Consider the following 6,579-nt stretch of genomic DNA (forward strand, 5'->3'; position numbering starts at 1 on the left):
TTGGAAAAAAACAGATCAGTCACTGCCCTATCCCAAGAGGGCAGTTAGGCTTAAAACTTCAGAGGGAGGTCTGATAAGAAAAATGTAGGGCTGTCAGCTACTTCTCTGGCACTGTGTCTGCCTGCACACTGGCATGTCCCACCATGATGATAATGAACTGAACCTCTGAACTGGAGCCATGTGAGCTATGGGATGCTGCAGCTGGGGAAACTTCTGGAGACAAAAGTGAAGAGACAGTGTAGCCTCTGATGTCACCATCAGGTTACACCCCATTGGAAGCAACTATGATAGTGTATTTTCATCTGAAAAGGAAGCAACTATTTACTATCTGATACTGAAAACAGACACAGCTGCCCAGTACTGGGAATACATTCTGCATCTCTTACAAGGAAGACAACTGGCCTTGACTTTTCAGATGTAAATTTGTCAGTTTCCCTAAGTAAATTCCAATCTCTCTTTGTGTGAGCAATGGAAATCAACAGAAGATAATCTAATTGTGACTTTAAAGCTGAAGCCAGACAATCAATGTAGAAGGGTCTGGGAAACTTTTGGCACGATGTAATAGAAGACACTGATTTTAGAGTAGTTTTAATATTTTTTTTCTTGTCTAAATGGTACAAAAACACTTTTGATGTAATGGTTTTGAGTTGAACAGTGAAAAGTGTTTACATCAATGATGATGGTTCAGAAACTTCACACTGGGCAGCAAGAATAGGCACAGAGGTTCTGAGTACCTCTGTCTCTGAGGAAATGGGACAGGGCATCCTTGAACACAGCATCTCAGGAAGACCCACTGTAGTCTCAGAAACTGGGCTCTTGGCTTTGACTAAAATAGCATTTCTCAACCTGAGGTTGTGACACCTTTGGTGTCAAAGGACCCATTCACAGAGGTCACCTAAGACCATCAGAAAACACATATATTTATATAACAACTCATAACTATGGCGAAATTACAGTTATGAAGTCCAATGAAAATAATTTTATGGTTGGGGTCCCCACAACAGGAGGAACTGTGCTAAAGGGTCACAGCATTAGAAAGTTTGAGAGCCACTGGAAGAAATGATCTTTGGAATTGGGGGAACAATGTCCACCTTCCTAGAAGTGTATGTCCAGTTAACTCCCCTGAGTTTTCCTAAGCTGACAGGACAAACTATGTTAAGTCACCTTTACCAAAATTCAGTTGCAGAGTGTTTCCTCCCGCTTTTCATTTCCTAACAGGAAGTTGCCATCTACTTCCTGTCTCACTGTATTTGCCCAGGAACACTGGGCACCAGGGAAAACCCTAGCTGAGTGGAGAGCTGCTCTTTGGCTCGTGAAGGCATTTCATGACTTGTTTTTAAAATAACATATATCTAAATTAGAGAATTAAATGTTAAATGAGACACAGAATGGAATCATTAATGTTGTGATGAACCATAGTAATTCTTAAAATTCTATAATAATAACAAACTAGAAAATCATTTCATATTTTTTCAATAATTAGGTCAATTTCTTTTTTATTTCATCAATTTAAAAATGTATTAGAGTAATATGAATTGAGAATTTTTTATCTGATTACTAGTTTTCAGTATGTATATTCTGTGTAGAATTTTATCAAATGAGAATATTTGTTTTATTTAGATGGTTGTGTTCAATGTGTTTTTTGTTTGTTTGTTTGTTTTTGTTTTTGTTTTTGTTTTTTTGAGATAGGGTTTCTCTGTGTAGCTTTGCACCTTTCCTGGAACTCACTTGATAGCCCAGACTGGCCTCAAACTCACAGAGATTCACCTGGCTCTGCCTCCCGAGTGCTGGGATTAAAGGCGTGAGCCACCACCACCTGGCGTGTTTGTTTTTGATATTTGACAATTGACATGAAAATTTTACTTTCTTTTTCTTATTTATTTTGCTCAATATGTATATTTGGATATGAGCTCTTTATTTTTGTTTTATTTCACTTGCTGTGTTCAATATGTATGCTTTTGATATTTGAAGTTTATCACATGATTATTTTTTCTTTTTATTATTTATTTTGTTCAATATGTATATTTGGAAATGATACCTTTCAGATGAGTATTTTTGTTTTACTTAATTTCTTGTGTTCAATAAGAATATTTTTAATATTTCAGCTTTATCACATGAGAATATTTTGGTTTTCTGAATTCTTGTGTTCAATATGTATGATTTCGATAGTAGATATTTATCAGATAATAATTTGTGTTTTATTTGTCAGATTTCTTGTATTCAATATGTATGTTTTGGATATTAGACTTTTTTTTTTGCTTTTTCCAGACAGGGTTTCTCTATGTAGCTTTGCACATTTCCTGGAACTCACTCTGTAGACCAGACTGGAATTGAACTCACAAAGATCTGCCTTCCTCGACCTCCCGAGTGCTGGGATTAAAGGTGTGCACCACCAACGCCCAGCTTAGGTGTTTTTACTTATCTAATTATGTTCAATATGATTATTTCAGTTATTAAACCTTTATCAGATGAGAATTTTTGTTTTATTCATCTGATTTCTTGTGGTCAAAATGTGTATTTTGGATACTAGTACGTTCCCATTGAAAATATTTGTTTTATTTAATTTCTTTTGTTCCACATATATATTTTTGATATTTGACATTTGTCACATGAAAATATTTGTTTTATTTAGCTAATTATGTTCAATATGTATATTTTGGATATTAGACGTTTATCAGATCAGAATTTTTGGGCTATTTGTCTGAATTCTTGGGTTCAATGTGTATATTTTTGATAGTAGTCCTTTATCAGATGGGAATTTTTGTTTTATTTATCTAAGTTCAATATGGGCATTTTGGATATTGGATATTGATCAGATGTGAATTTTTGTGTTATTTATCTGATTTCTTGTGTCAGTAGGTATTTTTTTTATGTTAGATATTTATCATATAAGAAATTTTGTTTTATTTTTCTGATTTCTTGTGCTCAGTACATATATTATGAATATTAGACCTTTATCAGATGGGATTTTTTTATTAATCACTTTATTTCTTGTGTTCTATATGTATATTTTGGATATTAGACATTTGTCAGGATAGGTACTATTGGTGAAATTATTAAGGTCACTCCACGTAGTTAAAAGGGAGGTTTATTTTGTGGGCTAACTTACAAATGAAGGGGTAGGTTGCAGGGTCTGGCAAAGGTATAGCGCAGTCCGGCAGTGTTCTCTGGAGAACTCTGCTTGGTCTACCTCCTGTGTCCAGGGTCCGGGAACCCACCGCCAGACCTCTTCTCAATCCTTGGTCTTCCACTTCCTTCTCTGCCCTGCCTTGTGGGCGTGACCACTACCGAACCCTCAATGGGGGTTGGAACTTCCAGGCCAATGATGGGATGGCTATCCACTACAAGGTACTTTGTTTTATTTATTTGATTTTTTGTGTTCAATATGTATATACTTGATATTAGTTCTTTATTTTACATGCTTCTGGCCCTCTTCTAACTTCTAATCCACATCAATAATGAAGAGTTTGGCTGTTGGTGGTGGTTCTAACATTTCCTGATACCTCTGCAGCTCTTCAGTGGTGGAGCTTAGCTCTGCTTTGCATTGCTCTAGTTTAGCTTTAGTTTCCTGGAGCTGCTGAGTAGAGCCAGAAGCTGCCAGCCTTTTTGACCACCATACTAGGGACAGTCCAGACCCTGACTGTTGAGCCACTGGCTGCTGTTTGGCTTCCTGCAAGAGATTTTCTAGCTCTTCTATTTTTTCATCCCGTTCCTGAATCTCTTCTTAGTAGAAACTTGTCAGTGATTCCTTCAGGATCTTTAGCTTCTCTTCATACATCTCCTCCAACAGTTCCTTCTGGTTGTCCAAATGCTCACTGAACCAGTGCTCCTGCTGCTGTATCTGCTCTATCATCTCGTTGCAAATTTCCTCGCAGAGCTGCCTCTCCAACTGCAGCTTCTCTTGTCTTTCTTTCAAAAGCAGTGTTTCATGGCTTCCACCACCTGCAGGAGCTCCTTCTTGCCATACATTTAGATGTAAGCTTCATTGTCAGGATGGTCATCAAGGCCCAAGTCAGCTGTGCCCTCTTTCTTTAAGCTAGCTCCTTGATGAATGAATGCAGGGATGGGATTCCCAATTGCATAGGTGGTGCACAAGCTGTCTGGCAAGAGCTGAGATCTTGGCCACGTGAAGAGTCTCATCATTGGTAGAGGCACAGGGATTCACATTGATAATCATATAAGAGCAGCTTCAACCTGTGAAGAAGCCTTGGAACACATGAGTCAACTTGCTGTTATGAAAAGGAATCAGGTTCTGCTTTGACCTGTTCTGCTGATTTTGTCACAGGGCAGCAATACAGCAGCCCAGGGTATGCAGAGAAGTGTTATTGTTTCCTGCTTCCTTTAGCCGTTCACCATTCTAATTGATCTATGTAGCGGTCTGAGCCAGCCAAGTCACAGAGTGGCAGTTCACTGATCTTGGGCACTATATACCCTTCTCCTTGAAGGTGTAAAAATTCTGATGGAGAAAATACTAGAGTTCTGGTTCAGGTGGGTACTGGCAAAACTGGTTCTGATGGCCCACTTTCAAGATTTTCCAGGCTTCCTCAACTTTGTGAACATGAATCCAGTTGAGGTCTTTCAAATAAGGATTGTCATTTTGATCCTTGCACAGCCACAGTGTCTGTCTCTTATGCTGATGGATAGGTGGTTCTAACAGTTCATAAAGCAATTCATTGTAGATCACAAAGAAGGAGATCCAGACAGAGAAGCGAATGACTGCTGGGACACTTACTGGGACAGTAACTGGTTGTGTCCATGAAGTACTTGTTTCATCCAGCTGGCTACTGCTGGTGAGCTGACTTGTGGAAGAGAGCCCAGCAATGCCATTGTCAGAGCTGGTGCTGACAACTATCCAACTGTCTAGATGGACATGTTTCTTTAAGGAAGTGGACAGCTCCTCCTCTTGGATACCTCCAGTTTTCAAGGACAGCTTCCTCATTTCCTCATGGAGAATCTGCTTGCTGTCTAGCCAGATTAACTCACTGGAGAGCAAGGACTTCAGATAAGGTGTGAGATAAAGTTGGCCTTGGAGACTAGTAAAGATGAGAGCCAGAGACCAGGGCAGGATCCCCCATCCTTAGTAGTACCTTGAATTGTGTAGGTTTTCCCTGAATTGGTGACTCCATATGTGTATATGAGCCAGTTCTGCCCTTTTAGTACATCCTTTACCTTCTCCTTCACCATCAGGTTGAAAAAGGATGCTTTTCCCACTTCTGGACCAAATATTTTGGAAAAGATAAATTTGTGGGTGGGCTGACCAATTCCACTCTCATTGCTCTTCAAGGCAAAGGAGTCCTTGGGCTCTTGCAGCATAAGAGTTTCTGTAGTCTCAGCATGGACACAGCCCTACTCTTCCTGTCGGTTCAAGTTAGAAGTTAAGAAGGGTCTGATTCAAAGGTAAAGTTTCACTCTCTTTGCAGTGTCTTCAAATGGAGCCTGTTTGTCCTCCAGAGAGGTGATTACAGAGCAATCTGACAAAAGGTCCTTTTGGATCACAGACCTCAGATCTGCAACTGTTCATTCAAACATGGGGGAGACTACAACATCTTCATTGGACAGTATGCCCACTGGCAGAGAAAGGATCTCATGAGACATGGCAAGGAGAGTCAGCCAATGTCTGAAGACAGTCTATTTCACTGCTTCTCTGGTCCCAGCTCACACCCAGCTGCAGAACCCAGACTCCCACTACTGGAGAACACAACTCTGCTCACAAGGTGCAGCTTTGTTCCTCGTACAATGCTTTTGTTAATTACTTTCAATGGTCATTTGCTGTAGCTGACTGGTCAGCCTCTGTACCTTCTGCTTCAAATGCATCTTCGTGAGGAAGGTTTGGTAGGAAGGTGGCTCCCTGGTGCTCCTTGTGGGTATATGTACACAAATTACCTGCAGTATGACAATACAAAGAGGATGGACAGACCACCCTGAGTCCTAATCAAATGTTTGAGAAAGCTTGTTTAACAATGACTCAGTGACACCCCAAATTATTTTGTTCCATGATGCAGATGCCCACTCTGGGGAACTCAGCTGTCTTCTCTATTTGAAGGGAAGTGGTTATCTCAGCTATTTGGTTTTCTCTGTCATAGCACATACACCAAGAAACCAAGGAGAGAGAGTCAGAAAAAATTGCCTTAGTTTACAATCACTCCAGTCATTTAGAGATTGCCCAAATATCAGGACAGGTTTCACTAACCAAATAACTATTGATGGAGAAGACATATAAGGGCAGAACATGGTCACCAGACTCAACAAGTCACCTCACTAACAACTCAGGACTCTCAAAGCAGCTGGGAAGTACCTAAAGTTAGCCAGTGTGGTTGAAGTACAGTGGTGTTCAGAATTGAAAGGGGCACACCTCATTAATCCCTCCTGATTTCATGTTGGTCTCATGTTCATTCCTCAGTGCCTATCCTCCAAAAGCAACAAAAGCAAAGAGTTCCCAGCATAAAGCTTTGGCCTTACCAGTTCCTGACCTCTGAGGAAAAACAATTAATATCATGGAACCCTTGAATTTCAAGAGCCATGACACACAGGGATGTGCTGTTGGTTCCTAGATCCTCCAGCTTTCTGTGACTCATTATT

At 40.0% G+C, this 6,579-nt stretch overlaps 1 pseudogene; it reads right to left on the reverse strand.

Annotated features, from left to right (window-relative positions):
* Positions 1-3,409: 3,409 nt before the first annotated feature.
* On the reverse strand, positions 3,410-5,595 carry LOC118576442 (annotated as a pseudogene).
* Between the last annotated feature and the right edge of the window lie 984 nt (positions 5,596-6,579).

Source organism: Onychomys torridus, unplaced genomic scaffold (assembly GCF_903995425.1).
Source record: "Onychomys torridus unplaced genomic scaffold, mOncTor1.1, whole genome shotgun sequence".
NCBI lineage: Eukaryota > Metazoa > Chordata > Mammalia > Rodentia > Cricetidae > Onychomys > Onychomys torridus.